The sequence below is a fragment of the Eleutherodactylus coqui genome, chromosome 3 (assembly GCF_035609145.1).
Source record: "Eleutherodactylus coqui strain aEleCoq1 chromosome 3, aEleCoq1.hap1, whole genome shotgun sequence".
Taxonomy (NCBI): domain Eukaryota; kingdom Metazoa; phylum Chordata; class Amphibia; order Anura; family Eleutherodactylidae; genus Eleutherodactylus; species Eleutherodactylus coqui.
The window spans coordinates 52,853,472-52,870,491 of record NC_089839.1 but is presented as its reverse complement, the minus strand read 5'-3'; the positions used below and the strand labels follow the sequence as shown (position 1 = coordinate 52,870,491).

The following is a 17,020-nucleotide window of genomic DNA, read 5'->3' as shown; positions in this document are numbered from 1 at the left end:
GCCTCCAGGAGCTGTTCGCAAATCCCAGCATGTGGTCTGGACTTTGCACTCAGCTGCATTATCCTTGCATGAGCTGCCTTGGGCTGTCAGCTGAATACAATCTAATCAGCTGCTCCCGTGGAGAACACAGCGTGCAATCCCTGCTATCTCTCTCTAGCTGAATGTTGGATTTTATGCTCACCTAAAAATCATCATTCAGCTGAAGAGTGAAAGCGTTTACAGGCAACGATTATCACTTGAAAGCCAGTGTTTGAACGGATTTTGAGTGATGATCGTTGCATGTAAATGGGACTTTAGACCACTGAGATCAATGATTGACTGCCATGGTCATGTGTGTCGAAGTGACATCAGTCCTGCAGTTCAGTAAACAAAGACCAGCAGGGGGCACTGGAGTGGCAGCACTAGGACGACAGAGCTTATTACCAGAAAGTTCTGCTTCTTTGATTATTTTATGGCATTTCCCGCCACGGACCCATTTTAGTCCCGGACAACCCCTTTAAGGACCAAGCTAGTTTTGGCCTTCAGGACTACATGGTTGTCTTTTATTTTCCTAATTACTAGACCTAGCAATAGCAAAGAACTGTCCTTCCTTTATTCCAGTAGCACATTATATTGATCATGTTGGCACCTGTATCCTACTGTGTAGCTAGTGGGCACATCAGGAGGCATGAATTTTACTGCCATAGAACAAATTTTGTGTACTCTGGTGGTTGTCATTTCATTGAGTCCATTCATTTGCTGGAGATCAAATCAGTACTTTTGGAGAATCAGTGATTTGTGTTTAAACAATTTGCCTCAACCAACCGTGTGGCAACAAAGTAAATCAAGAGCAGGCACCATCAATGGTGCAAAATTATTCCACGGGACATATCTTTATTCCTCAACAGTCCTTGATCAGTGACGTTTCACCAATTTGATCAGCTTCTATGATGAAGTAAAGTCTAGGCTGGACCTGAGAGAGTCTATTGATCTCGTATATCTGGATTTTTCTAAAGCATTTGACACCGTGCCGCATAATAGGCTGATATATAAAATGAGACAGCTTGGATTGGGTGAAAATGTGTGTATCTGGGTAAGGAACTGGCTCAGAGATAGAAAGCAGAGGGTGGTAATAAATGGTTCATACTCTGATTGGGCCACCGTCGCTAGTGGGGTATCAAAGGCCCCATTCTGTTCAATATATTTATCAATGACCTGATAGAGGGATTGCACAGTAAAATATCAATATTTGCAGATGATACAAAATTATATAAGACAATTAATACAACGGAGGACAATGTACAGCCGGCTACAAACGGACCTGGATAAGCTGGGGGCTTGGGCAGAAAAATGGCAAATGAAGTTCAATGTGGATAAATGTAAGGTTATACACATGGGCAGGAGAAAAGGATGTCACCAATATACACTAAATGGGGTACTGCTAGGGAAAAGTGAGATGGAAAAAGACCTGGGGGTACTAGTGGATTGTAGATTAAACTGGAGTAACCAATGCCAGTCAGCTGCTGCAAAAGCTAATAAAGTCTTGGGGTGCATTAAAAGAGGTATATGGGCGAAGGACGAGAACATTATCCTTCCACTATATAAGGACTTGTCAGGCCCCACATGGAATACTGTGTACAGATCTGGACACCGGTGCTCAGGAAAGATGTTACAGTGCTTGAGGGGGTACAAAGAAGCGCAACTAAATTAATAAATGGAATGAGAGGACTGGAATACCCAGAGAGCTATCAAAATTGGGATTATTTACCCTGGAAAAAAGACTGCTAAGGAGCGATCAAATAACTATGTATAAATACATGAGGGGACAATACAAGGATCTTTCCCATGATCCGTTTATACCCAGGACTGCAACGGTAACAAGAGGGCATCCTCTATGTCTAGGAGAAAGCAGGTTTCATCACCAACACAAAAGGGGGTTCTTTACTGTAAGAGCAGTGAGACTGTGGAACTGTCTGCCTGAGGACGTGGTGATGGCAAAATCCATAGAGGAGTTTAGGAGGGGACTAGTTGCCTTTCTAGAGCGCTATGATATTACAGGATAAAGACATTAGGTGACCAGCGGGGTTGTTAATCTCAAATACTGATCCAGGGATCACTCTGGCTGCCATTATGGAGTCAGGAAGGATTTTGTTCCTCCAAATGAGCTAAATTGGCTGGTTGTGGGTTTTTTGCCTTCCTCTGGACCAACAAGGCGGGGGGGGGGGGTTTAAACAGGCTGAACTAGATGGACATTGTCTTCATTCAGCTTAACATACTATGTTACTATGTTTCAAGCTTTTGAGTAGGAGCTTGATAAAGACTCCCTGTAGGAGTCGAAACGTCGCTGATAATGGACTGTTGAGGAATAAAGATATGTCCTATGGGATAATTTTGCACCATTCATGCTGCCTGCTCTTGATTTACTGTGATTGTATCCTGGATCCGGATCAGATCCTTTCCCTAGGCGTGCATCGGATATCGGTCCACCCCGTGTAGGTTCTCTGGTGAGTGCTGCTGACACGATTCTCTTTTGCAACTAACCTTGTGGCAACAGTTTGGGAAAAGCCATTTGCTTTGACGGTCCCTGTACATGCAGAGAGGTTCATAAAGACAAGATTTGGCAAGCTTGGTGTGGAGGAAATTGAGTGGTTGCACAAAGCCTTGACCTTTACTCCATGCCATTGGGATAAATGAAAACGCTGTGTGCTAAGCCTTCTATCCTAACATTAGTCCCAACCTCACAAATGGTAATTTTGGCTAAATGAGCACAAATTCCCAAAGGCATACTCCAAAATCTTCTGAAAAGCCTCCCCAGAAGAGTGGAGGCCATAAAAGGTGGTCTAATTCCATATTAAACGGGTTGTGCCAAGTTCTAAAGTTTCTGACTTAACAAAAAGACCAACATGTTTTACCGCTGACTCAGCTTCATCAGGGGATAGGGACAAGTTTGAGTGGGTGAATCTGTTTTTTTTTTTTTAATTTCTGGTAGGCAGTGTAGCATTGTCCCTAGATCTTCCACTGCAGAAAGTTATGTCCAAGTTTTAGTTCTTTTACTCAACTGGATTGCTACCTATAAGTAATAACTGGGGGATAGAAGCTTCAGTCTCTCCTGTCCATGCTGCCACCATGAATTTTTATCACAATTGGTTGGTAATAGACAATAACTTTTTATGAATCAATAAAACTTATATTTTATGTGAATGGAGCTTTAGGATTTCATTAGCAGTTTTCATACCCTTTTTTGCTTTCTAACATTATAAAGTTATCCCTATCCACAGAACAGGAGTTAATTTTATGATCCATGAGGGTCCCACTGATCTTGAGTACAGGGGATTTGAACCACCACGCATGAATGGAGCAGAGGACGGGCATCTGTGCTGCCGCTCCATTAATTTTGATGGGAGTGTCCTAAACTGCTGATTACGTGCTTGGCAATATCTAGTGCTCCTGCTGAAAAGAATAGAATGGCAGTACTCATATACGGACTCCGCTCCTTCATGATTGGACCTTCGAGACCTCTTCCCAAGATTAGGCGTCTCACAGCAGTGGGACCCTAACATCACTTCCTGGTTGCGGGCATCTGTGCTGCCGCTCCATTAATTTTGATGGGAGTGTCCTAAATTGTTGAGTACGTGCTTGGCAATATCTAGTGCTCCTGCTGAAAAGAATGGAATGGCAGTACTCATATACGGACTCGCTCCTTCATGATTGGACCTTCAAGACTTCTTCCCAAGATTAGGAGTCTCACAGCAGTGGGACCCTAACCCATTAAAAAGTTATTCCCTATCATAGGGGATAACTTTATATCTTTACACAACCCCTTTAACGTCCATAGTTATAAAATGAAATGTCGATCAAGTTCATCTACCGTGTTTTTCCGAAAATAAAATTATTTTTTGGAATGTGTAATTTTACTTACCTAGCAGCTGCGGTCCGGGTTCCTCCCAATGGTCCGCCGGGCTTCCTGCACTCCTTGGCCGCCGACAGAACATCACTTACTGGTTGCGGCGTTCATAAATCCCGCCTCCAGGAAACAATGGCTCTAATTGGCCTTTGAGTGCTGCTTTCAGCTAGTCAATGCAGCGCGCGCTGATCAATGCGATGGCTGTGATTGGCTGAGAGCAGTGCTGCCAATCACAGATGTCTCAGCCAATCACAGCCATGCAGGAAGCCCAGTGGAGCTACGGAACTTCGCAGACCAGCGTGAGGGACTGCGCCTGCTAGGTAATATATTCATTTTTTTATGTAGTCTATCTGGGGCTTATTTTCGGAGTAGGCCTTATTTTCAAGGAAACACGGTGGGTGTGATGGTCAAGGGTCCACAAACTTTTAGCCATATAGTCTGTATATCAGCACTGGGCCTCAGCTTGACTTTGAGAATGAGTGCAACTATTTTATAGATTCAATAGCTTTCAAAGGAAAACAATTAAAAGGAGTCGTGTAAATTAGAGGACAATTAAGGCATATTTTTCCAGAGCTATCATTATATCACCCGTATTCTATGACAAACTCTACCATTAAAGCAATTAAGTACTTGGCATTTCAAAAGAATGTTTGGCAGATAAAGGTTGTCCCTGAAAACCATTTATGATAATTACACAGGGTGATACGCTGTGTGGGAATGCCAATACATGTACCGGCTTCTAAAGATTCACTAAATATACGCGGGGTTAACATTATGTTATATAAGTAAACCATTTAGTACTGTAAGCTGCTCCAAGGTTATAGACTACAAACAAACCCTATATCCTCTGACCCTGCAGTCATACTCCCTATTGTATGCCACCATACATCGGAGAGGTTAGCGGCAGGTAGTATACACACCGGATCAGACTGCACAGGGTTTGTAGTCTAGAACCTTGGAAGCACATATACTGAATGGCCACTTTTTTAGAGCCCCTGGCCCTTTCATGATTGGACTTCGCTGTATGGAAATTAGATCCTTGACCTCGAAGTGCCGCATAAAATCAAGTGACAATTTTCCATGGATCAGTTTCAGTATGAATCCACATTAGAATGGGAAGTGATCTGAGTGACTTCCGGCATGGCCTGGTCACCGGTGCTCAACTAGCTAGGGTCAGTATTTCATACATTGCCAGCCTCGTGGGTTTTGGCGAGTATACTGTAAATTATGTGATCAAGGAAAAATATCCAGTGTAAGGGGATCCTGTGGAGATAGACAACTCACAGCCAAAAGGAGTCAGAGGAGGATGTCAGGAATCGTTCTAATGACTAGGTGATGCACAGTCAAGTAAATTTCAGCTGAATACAAGCCTGGTGCTTCAACTAATATCTCTGAATGCACAACGTCTCATTAGGCCCAATGTCCACAGGCAGATCGGATTCCGCATACAGGAGCCCACAGCGGAATCCGACTGTCTGTGGCCGAGGACACTGCTTACCCGTCCGGGTCTTTTGCGTGCCTGTTCAGGTCTTCTATTTTCTTCACTGCGAATGTGTGCGGAAGTTCCGGCCGGCGCACCGCCACACATGCGCAGTGGAGTTCTTTTTTTTTAAACTCCTGCTTTTCCGCGGAATACGTGGCCTGTCCACGGATCGGACGGCTTCCATTGACTTCAATGGAGCAGGCTGCGATTTTTTTTCCGCAAAACAAATCCGCATTCTTTATTTTAGGTGCAGATGCCAATGCTTCCCTATGGGCAGCTTGATTTACGGATCTTCTGTGCAGGTTGTTCACTTCAATGGGAACTTTGCCTGTAATACCAAGCCTTGCCACTGCAGTGGGAACAGAGCTGTCATCAGCTCACTGTACAAGCGCACTGGCTGGGAGAATACCTGATCAGCACAGGTTCTGGGCAGCAGATTCCTGCTGATCTACTAGTGCTGATCTATTCTAAGCATTGGTCATCAAAAGTTTACAACCCCTTTAATTTTTTTATTTAACAAGCACAGGAGGAATAAAAATTTGGTTGCAAAAGTGCATATAACCTGGGGAAAAAACCTGGAATATATTCCTACACTGTGTCAGTATGTAAATATCCTTCGGATCTTATTTAGTACATATTAGCGATATAATCTCTATTTATAATAGACCTATAGCAGGCAATACACCACGACTGTAGGATCAGCTCAAAACTAGTTCAACTACTTAATTGCTTTCATCTACATATAACATAGAGCAATGAAGGTGACTGCTATGGGCCCATGGAGTGGGAGACCCAGCCCTCCTAGTGGTAATATAAGCATCAACATTGCCCCAAAAGGCAAACATAAGGGGAGGGGGGCAAAAAGGAGAGGTGAAGTGGGGCAAACCAATACCAGAATCATTTTTTTCCCTTAACTCTCCAGTTTTAATCATACAATTTCCCTTTAAAATTAAATTCTGACGCGTTCCACATCTGTAGATAAGAGTAAATTTATCCGCAGCGAATACATGCAGACTAGTGAACGGGATACGATGACAGGTCACTTGTAGAAGCTGTGGAATAAGCAAACTGTCATTAGAGAAGTGCATCTGCCCCTTACCTGCGCGTTTCGGAGCTCTGCTGATAGAATTTAGGACCATCGGCTTCTGTCATCTACCAATACGTAGGATATAAAGAACCCCATATGTAATTCCTGGTATCACAAGTCACATCCCAGGACCACGCCGGCTACCAGACGATGCTCAGTGCCTCCTTTGTGACCATATGGCTACCTGCCTATATGTCACTGAAGCGTTAATTATTGATTTCATTGCTGCAATTCTATCTGACTGATGTACAAATAAGGAAGTCACGTGAGAAGCCGGGGAACGTGACATGCCGCCTGCTCCTCATTGTCTTATGCTGGATTTTGTTTTTAGCAGTTTGCCTTCCCAGCTTTGCACTATTTACAGCTGTGAGACGGGGTGCGAAATAAGCTGACGGCAAAATAAAAATAGAGTATTGCGGTATATTGTAGATTATTATCAACTCCAGTCAGTAGGAGCCGGCACTGCAAACTGTATCTTATTATTTACTATAGATGAATGTCCTTAATAGTATCATCTGATGCTGGTTCCAGGCGGGAAGGGGTTAAATTACTGCAAGTAACAAAAAAAAAAAAAAAAGGGCTTCTTAAAGGGGACCTGTCACCAGCTATGAGCACCATAAACTCATGGTGGTCATAGGACACTTTCCAATGAGTCCGGGAAGGTTTTTTTTAAACTTACCCGATTCCTGCTTTGTCGCCCCCGAAAGTCAGACCATGCATCGGACTCAAAGCTGTATGCTGTGGGCGCACATTGCCATAGAAATCAATGAGCGGGCACAGTCTGGAGCTTTGAGTTCGATGCATGGTTCATGCACCAACTTTGAAGGGTGACAGAGCAGGAGGCGGGTAAGTATTAAAAAAATGCCACCAGGTCTTCTATGAACCTGCCCTATAAGCACCGTAGTTTAGATTACCGTGCTCACAGTTGGTGACAGGTTCCATTTAAAGGGACACTAAACCTATAGTGCACTCGGAGACCGCCAGCTGGTATAGGGAGTCTTACAGGCAATGTCATTTTTTTAGAGTTTTCTTCCTTCTAGAAGAGAGTTAGTTTGCATGACTTTATTGAAGGATCACCCAGTCCTTCCCTCGGCATGAAGTGGCTGATCACAGGGAACAATATGTTACAGTCAACTGAATAGCAAGGGGATATAAGCTACAACTTCTCCATAACCCACTTCTGTTACTGGTTCTCCAACCTGGAAACAGCTGAACACGGCAACCTTACGCTCATTGAAGTGATTGGGCGGTATGCAAAGAGCGAAGAGCGCTGTGTTGCACTGTTTCCATAATTCCCATTCACTTGAATAGAAATTATGTAAACAGCGTAAAGCTGCCACCTAGGTCATTTCTGGTGAGGTGGTCTGAAAACTGGCAGTGGATTTCTCATCTCAGCCAAGAAGTGCTGAGATTGGAATACTCCCTTTAATTCAAAAACACAGACCAGATCCTCTAAATATATTAAGACTTCCTATATTAATTTCAGACCCCACATTAGACAAAAATTAATGTTGGGTCACCAGACTTTATACAACTCCGATTCCCAAAAAGTTGGGACGCTGTGTAAAATGACGTGTGTACTTGCACTATCTTGGTATGCATGTGCAGGTAGTATGCACCAAGATAGAGCAAGCTGCGATTTTTCTTGCGAGCATATTTTGCGCAATTCATGTGAGCAGCAACATGGGAGACTGGAACAGCATATTATGTGTGCAAAACCAGCATGCATGATATGCTGTGACCACACGCTTGTGTGAGCCTGGCCTTAGAGTCTCTCAGAAGATGTTCAGAGGTTCACCAATCTATGAAAACCTGCATCAAAATACTGCATCCTTCACAACAGCATGGCTTCCCAAAAGAAGGGTCCGGGTGCTAAATTGGCCGTCTGTAGTCTAGACCAAACTTTCGGTGCATTCTGAAACACAAAATCTCCTAAAGACGACCCGGGACTGTTGAGCAGCTAGAATCTTACATCAGACAAGACTGGGACAACATTCCTCTCCCAAAACTCCAGCAATTGGCCTCCTCACTTCCAAGATGTTTACAGACTATTGTAAAAGGAAGAGGGAATCTGCACTATCGTAGACATGGCCGTGGCCCGACTTTTGTGAGATGTGTTGCTGCCATCAATTTCTTAATTACCATATATTCTCGAGTATAAGCCTAGTTTTTCAGCACATTTTTTTATGCTGAAAAAGCCCCCTCGGCTTATACTCGAGTGAGGTAAAAAAAAAAAGAACAAAAAATCCGCAATACTCCCCTCCCAGCCGGTGTCTGTGTCCCCGGCGCGATGGTTTCCCTGGCGGTGAGGCAAGCTGCTTTAGAATTCTCCCCACTGTCATCTCCCTGCTTAACTTTGAATTTCCCCGCCGTCAGCGCTGTGTAGGTAAGCACTGTGATTGGATTTAGCGCCAGCCAATCACAGCCAGCGCTCGATCATTCACAGCCATTCAGTGGATGACATCGCTGAATGGCTGTGATTGGTTTATCAAGTGCCGGCTGTGATTGGCTGGCGCTCGATCCAATCACAGCGCTTACTTACACAGCGCTGACAGCAGGGGAATTCAAAGCCGAGTGGGGAGAATTCTCAAACAGCTTGCCGCACCGCAGGGGAAACCATCGTGTCGGGGACACAGACGCCGGCTGGGAGGTGAGTATTGCATTTTTTTCTTTACCTAGTATATACTCGAGTATAGCTCAGTTTATACTCGAGTCAATAAGTTTTACCAGTTTTTTGTGCAGTTTTTTTTATTGACTCGGCTTATACTCGGGTCGGCAAATACTCGAGTATATACGGTAGTTGTTTTTTTGTTTTTTTTTCAGGAAATGGAACAATATCTCCCTTTCATCTTCTGATATGTGCTCTATGCTCTATTGTGAATACAATGTGGCGAGATGAGATTTCAAGATCATTTCGTTCTTTATTTTTTTATATTTATTTACATTTTACACAACCTCCCAACTTTTCTGAAAGCGGGGTTGGACATACTTTACTCCCACCTCTTGTGCAGTTTTGGTCACTGATGTGCTGGGTCGTGACGCCATCCAGCATCAAGATGTTGCAAGCACCTCCCAATACTACGCCCTGATGTTGGTTGATGTTGGACTCAGTGCTGCAGTGCTCAGAGTTGAAAAAGGGTCGGGAGGGAGGATTGTAGCCTTCTTCCCCAACAACAAATCATGTATCACAGTGTGACTGAGTGAGGGAGGCCAAAACTAGGGTAACTCCTTGTAAAACTGGGTGAGTTGATCCGGCTGCGAGAATTCTCGCAGCGGGACCCGACCCGAGTGTCTGCAGAGAGCAGCGTGACACTCACCTGCTCCCGCGGCCCCGGCTCTTTCAGCCGGCACATGTGCAGAGCGGAGCTGGCGAGCATGCTGCAATTTATTTGCCGCGCGAGATTTCGCGCGGCCAAATCGCAGCCGTCTGCATAGGATTGCATTTGTTAACGCAATCCTATGGCAGTTTCCAGGGGCGGAAATTCTGCAGGAAATCCCGCTGCGGAATTTCCGCCCGTCTGCAGGCGGCCTAAGGCCTCATGTCCACGGGCGGATAGGATTCCGCATACAGATTTCCGCAGCGGGAGACTTGCAAAAACCATTTGTGGAAGATCGTGGATGTAATGGTTTTCCGTGCAGATGCACTGCAGATAATCTGTGCGGAGAAAAATCCCCAACCCCACCTCCCAGCCTTTTCCTCACCCCCCTAATTAATTTTAGCCTTCAAATCTGCAGTGCATTCGCAATTGTATTTGCGGATGCACTGCAGATCGCCGCACCCATTGACTTCTATTGAGCCAGTCCGGAAGGAATCTGGACTGAAATGGAGCATGCTGCTATTTGTCTTTCGCACCAAACAGGCCGCAAATCAAATCCGCCTGCTTAAATTCAGTTGCGGATGCCAATGCTTCCCTATGGGCACTTTGAATTGTTGATCAAATTAAATCTGCCTTTGGGCCTTAGTAAAGTTCGACCTGAAACAGGGTTTCGACTGGTTTGCTTCGCTCAAATCACTGATAAGCTCTCCAACTTTACAATCTAGCCAAACCTAGACCCCTTTTTCTCACATAAACTAGCTGTCATGTCTGTGTAACACACGAGCACAACACTAGCACGGACGTAGGGTGACGTTCACATTTACTGCAGTTGTTTACACAATTCAGAACGGGTGATAACTAGCAGCACTAGGGTGGGAGGAAGCCTGGCCCTAACTTAGAAGGGAAGTGAAGGATCTCTGCCTAAAAGCAGTCATCACCTCAATTAAGGCGGCCCTACTGCCTTCTTCCTGGGCCCTGATTGTCCCTATAGGAGCCCCTGAAGAGATGAAATGACACAGCAAAGCAATACACAGATGGAAACAGAAATACAACTGAAAAGGAAACTGCAGTACTAATCTGGATAAATAGCAATACACCCAGCACAGAGGAACACCACTCTCCAACAACTTCTCTATGGAACTGAATAAGCAGCGGTGAGCAAAGGGAGGGGTAAGAATATAAAGCTCTCCACACCTGAGGATTGGCAGAGCAACTAGAGAACCACAGCTCCAACCTTCTCCCAGGAAGGACTAATCATTAGCATGCATCCATACATGGTGCATTAACCCTTGTCCTGCATAACAACGTGACAGGTCTTGGCCTGCGTCGAGGCCACCATGCCACAATGCTGTCGCCACCAACAAGCTGTGACACTAGCCTATTATTCACCATAAAACCTCCCTACCCACAATTTCACTTACTCAGCCTGCTCCCAGCACCACCTTAGCTAAGTACCCCATCGCTCTATGCCCCAACTTTATTTGTCAAGCCCATGTATTGCCTTCTTCTCTGATAATAGGACACCTCTTTGACTTGGCAGTAATTCATACAATATAAAACCTCAAATTGAACAAAATACAATTTTACAGGTCTGGAAAGCACAAGGCAATAAAATACCGTACGGGTCTAGGGTTGTATGTAAAGAGCATATTATGTATTGTAGACACAAAGGGAGATGTAGTAACATGATCAGCAGCAGCCGCCCTTCACAAATTGCACAATACTTTCTTGTTTACTTCATTGGCTTTGTCTGTGATTAGACCTTCGACAATTGTTTGATGGTGAATAAGTGCAATTATGTCTAACATGTCCATGGAGATTCTATAAACTGAGTGATTGAATATTTAACAAAATATTAATTAACCTCTTAAGGACATGGCCCTTTTTTTCCATTTTTGTTTTCTCCTCCCACTTTCACAAAATCATAACTCTTTAATATTTCTTTTGAAGTAGCCACATAAGGGCTTGTCTTTTATGAGACAAGTTGTGTTTTTCAATGATACTATGTAATGTACTATATAAGGCCTGTTTCACAGGGGCGACACAATATCTACGGTCGTCCGTGCAATATCGCTACATTTTCTCACGGCAATACCGCGATTGTGCGGTGCTACAAAGTTGGAATTGGTACTACAATAGTGGCCCTAGCTACAGTAAAAAAATTTATAATACATCACCTAAGACGTGCTGTCATATCCAGAGTGTCTTCTCCCCTGAAGCTTCCTGTCACTTGCTTGAAGTCTTCTGCCAGTCCTTCATTGACTTGATTCATTGAATGGTTGTGATTGGTTCATCGAGTGCTGGCTCTGATTGGCTGGACCACGGGGATTTTGATCCTCCAATCCAGGAGAAGACTTCAAGCAAGTGCCAGGGAGCTTCAGGGGAGAAGACGTGCCTCTTAGTGGAAAGGGGGGAAAAGGGACTAACTTATTCCACAGCGTTTTCAGGTAATTTATTTATTACCCCCCCCAGCAAGCTGGGTACTCATTGTACTGACCTCGGAAGAATGGAATGCTGAGTCAACCTTGTGTCGGCTACTTGAACCACGCGAGGATTGAACTTGCAACCTTCAGAACGCGCTGCCTTAACACTCTGCGCCACACACCATACTGCTGCCTTAACACTCTGAGTGGGTTTTTTTTGTTTTTTTTCCTGCAGCCAGGGCTTAGTTTAGGGCTTTGATAGTAGAATTTCCTATTGTCAAAGTTGCATTGCACCACACGAAAACCGTGTTTTCGTCTGATGCGATGCAACAGAGAGGAAGACTTTATAGGGAAACATGGGCTACAAAACATCACAAGTCGCGTGCATTTCACGAAATCTGCAATGTCACATGCTACAAAACATCGCAAATGTGAATGAACCCATAGGAAAGCATGAGCTTAACATACAAGCAATTTGTAGCATTGTTGCAACGCAAGAAAATCGTGTGACTTTGTTGCCTGTGTGAAACCGGCCTAATGTACAGAATAACTAAAAAGACTTTCATAGATACAGTGATACCAAGAACGTTTTCTCTTTTTGCTTTGATGTTTTATTATAAATACAGGAAAAGGAGAATTAAAAAAGAAAAAAATTCTATACTTTATTTTTTACAATAATACTGAAAACAGTTTTTGCACTTATTTGTTTTTAGTTCCCATAGGGGACTCGAACTTACGTTAGTTTACTTCAGTATTGCAGTAGAAGGTATTTCTTTAGGTATCTATTAAGGCGAGCCATAGGCCTGTCTTAATAGACAGAAATACATGGCAGTCCTGAGGACTTCAGAATGCCCCCAGCTGCTATGACACTCAAGTGATACCAATCTCATTGTGGAGGATGGGGAGTGGGGGGTGGGAGAAGGAACTTGAACATAAATTGGGGCATTTAAATTCAGATATCACAATCGAACTCCAATTACAGCTGTATTGCTGAGCGACATTTATAAAAGAAAGCTGATACCGACTGTGTATGGCATAAACTTGACCCCGCGCACATATAAATATGCCTATACATCCTAAGGCGCTAAGAGCCTAAAAGGGTTTTAAGGAACTCAAATACTGATGACATATCCTTGGATTTCTTACACCAGATCACTGGAGGGCTGACTCCAAGCACCTCCACCAATCAACTATTCGAAGAAGCACAGCACTCAAGTAAGCGCTGTGGTCTATTCATTGCATCTCAGTGACAGGTCCGTGCACTGAGCTTCTAAAAAGCTATGTGACCCACAAACAGGACATTACAAGCCAAAGAAGAAGCCACAGCACACGTGCAAGTCTGCCATGGAGTTTTAGGCAGAAGGATGACTTTGCCAACCTTTGCAGAAATCTGAATGGCCCGATAAACTTTTGCCCCAGTTTGGGAGAGGGCAAATGCATTTTTAAGTTCTTATTGGACAGCCAAACTTTATCACCCACTTGGAAAGTAGGGGGAGCCTTGTGGTGTCTATATGCTGCCTCTTTATAGTGTTCCTTGGCTTCTCGTTGGATTTGTTTTAGCTTTTTCTGGGTTTCTCGGAGCGTAGTTAACCTGTGAGGGCTCATAGAGGTGGTAGCATTCACAGGAAGGTCAGAACTATATCTGAAGTTGTTATAGATTAATTCTATTATTATTGGGTGCAGGTCCACCCAATCATCCTGGAGGTAGGAAATGAAACAGCGGAGGTATTGATCAAGAGCCTGGTTGGTTCTTTTGGTCTGGCCATTGAACTGGGCGTAAAAATCCGAAGACAAGTTGATAGAAATCCCCATGTTACATAAGAGGCAATAATTTTTTTCACATTGTTCTTACAATTACGCCACCAAAAGGAATGAAGCAATAGTTCAAGAGTTTTCCTGACTCCAACTTGGCCTACAAGTTTAGAATCATGGACCAGCTTAAGAATTAAGTCGAACAGAATCGGGAACATACAGTCTGTTTTCCTGCATCCCAAACCCCTTCTTAAAAGAGAGGTCCATGTTCTTAGAAGGAATCATTTTGGTACCCATCTTTGAACTTTGTTAAAAATTCTTTTGAGTCAAGTATCTCCAGAAATTTGGGGGGGACAAAATGGTACAGTCGGTATTAGGCCCCTCCTCCGGTTCAGCTAGGTTCCTAGATAAGACATCGGCCTTGCCATTTATTGAACCAGGCCGATAAGAGATGGTGGAATTAAATCTGGAGAAAAATAAGGCCCAACGTGCTAGTCTTGCTGACAGTCTATTAGCTCCGTGGATAAATTCTAGATTTTTGTGGTCAGTATGGACAATTACAAGATGATTGGCACCTTCCAAAAGATGTCTCCATTCAGAAATGGCAACTTTAGTTGCTAACAGTTCCTTATTTCCAATGTCATAGTTTCTTTGAGCAGGGACATGATATGAAACAGAAATGCACATGGGTACAGTTGCATCTTGTCTCCGATTCGTTGAGGCAAGACAGCTCCCAACGTAGCATTGGAGGTGTCCACTTCCATAACAGAGGATAGTTCCGGATTTGGATGAAGCAGTACAGAAGTTTTCAAAGGCGCCCAGTGCCTCTGCAGACCATGAATATGTTTTGACTTTCTTGGTGAGCGAAGTGATTGGTAAGATAATTTTTGAGAAGCCTTTTATGAATCTCCCTTAGAAGTTCACGCTTCCTATAAAGTGTTGAACATCTTTCAGATTTCTTGGAGTGAGCCAATCAACTACAGCTTTAATTTTGCTACAGTCCATACTCAGACCATCTGGTGAGCTGATACATCCAAGGGATTGGAACCTGGTTTGTTCAAACTCACATTGTTCCAGTTTAATATAAAGGTGATTTAAAGGTAATATAATATAAAGGTAGTTTATAGCCGGACATGCCTGCGGTGTTCCTCCAAGCTGTCAGAAAATATAAGAATGTTATTAAGGTAAGCAACAACAAATTAATCCAAAAAAATCTCGAAACACATCATTAATAAAATGACGAAAAGTGTCAGGAGCATTGCAAATGCCAAAGGACATAACCAGGTATTCAAAATGTCCATATCTAGTTCTAAAAGCAGTCTTCGATTCCTCCCCTGGGCGGATCCATATGAGGTTATAGGCCCCTCTCAGATCGAGTTTGGTAAAGATCTTAGCAGAACAGAGTCTTTCCAGCAATTTCGGGACTAAGAGGAGAGGGTAGCGATTTTTTACATTAACTTTATTTAAATCCCTATAATCAATGCATGGCCACAAGGTTGAGTCCCCTGTTGGGGATAGTTGGTCAGATTTTTTCTTGCTGCAGACGTAATTGAATTGCTAGTATTGAATTGGCAACTTATCAGAACTCTGCTTGCTATCCTCAGAGGTTTGGGTATGTTCGAGGGCGGGTAGTGACAGCTGACATTTTTCTTTACAGTACTCAGAGGAGAAGGTAATGGTCCTTAAGTCCCAGTTGATGGAAGGATTGTGGGTAGAAAAGCAAAGGATTCCTAGAATAACTGGAAACTTGGGAGAAGAGATAAGATGAAACCAATCGTTTCATGGTTATGGAATTTGGATTTGGTTCTGCTTGAAATGTTATCATCAAGAACTTATTTAAAGTCCATGAAATTCCATCCAGCTCCAGAATCTAACATTTTCGAGCATTGTAACTTTTGGTCCCCAATTAGGACCTGTATGGGAATGATAAAGTGAAAAGATGGGGGACAGATCTCATCTTTATCTTGGGTTATTGATGGGGAGGCCGGTGACACCAAACCCGGCTGTTTGGGAACATCAGATTTGGCAATGTTCTTAGCACTGGTAAAGACAATAGTTTTTAGGAACTTGTTGGGACAATTAAAAGCATAATGTCCCGTGCCCCCATAATAGATACATAGATTCTCCAAAAGGCGCCTTTCCTTCTTTGCTAAGGATGACATCTATCTGCATTAGTTCGGGTATGGTTTCAGTCATTTGCTGGGTGTTAAATGCAAGTTGACTGAAAGAATAGGCAGAATCATTCCCAAAGACCTGCAGCTTCTCCTTCTTTCGTTCTGTGAGTCTCTGTTAAATTCGAATACATAACCGAATAAAGTACTCCAAATTGTCAGGGATCTCAACTCTGGCATTCTAATCTTTTACTGGCTCTGATCTTCGTCGAAAATGACTCTTTTGGGCTAGGTTCCAAGGGCTATCAGTCACCCATTGATGAAATTTTGCCGTTTATTTGGCAACAAAATGTCGCCCTTGTCGCAGGTTATGTAACCTACCCTCTGCTGTGGCACAGCGATTTCGGTACATCAAAAACCTGATCCAGGGTGGTAGTGAAGCTATTGAGGCTGTCAAAGAGGTTACTGTTGGTTTCCACATACGGCGAGGTTGACGATAACTAATACCTTCTTCCTGTCACTGGTAAACGGAGTAGGTTGCATCTGGAAGTAGATATGGCTCTGGTTTAGGAACCCTCAGTATTGGCAACAAACCCCACCGAATTTTGCTGGCAGTGGCACAGTGACATCTGAACCTGAATTGCGCAAGGAGTTGCCTCTGTAAACCGTCTAGCTCTCTTTGTAATTCAGCAAGCTTTGCCTGGTAGTTAGCACAAAACTCTTTGAGTTCAGTAACCTATTTCCTTAGGCCTCATGCCCACGGCTTTGGTGGACTCCGCTAGTGGAATATCGCAGTGGAGTCCGCCAAGGTGCTCCCCAAAACCCTCATACTCACCTTTCGATCCGCCATGCTGCTCCTGTCCCTCAAGTCGTCGCGGATCTGTAGTACAGCACGTGACGTGCCGGCAGTGCTGGATGACGTGGCTGGCGGGGGGTGGGAACGCGTTTTCACGCGATACTTCTG

The 17,020-nt window shown here is 43.8% G+C and overlaps 1 protein-coding gene across 1 annotated transcript in view; it reads right to left on the bottom strand.

Moving 5' to 3' along the window:
• SYT14 (synaptotagmin 14) overlaps positions 1-17,020 on the bottom strand; it is a 196,056-nt gene that overhangs the window by 108,652 nt on the left and 70,384 nt on the right. The window lies entirely within an intron of this gene.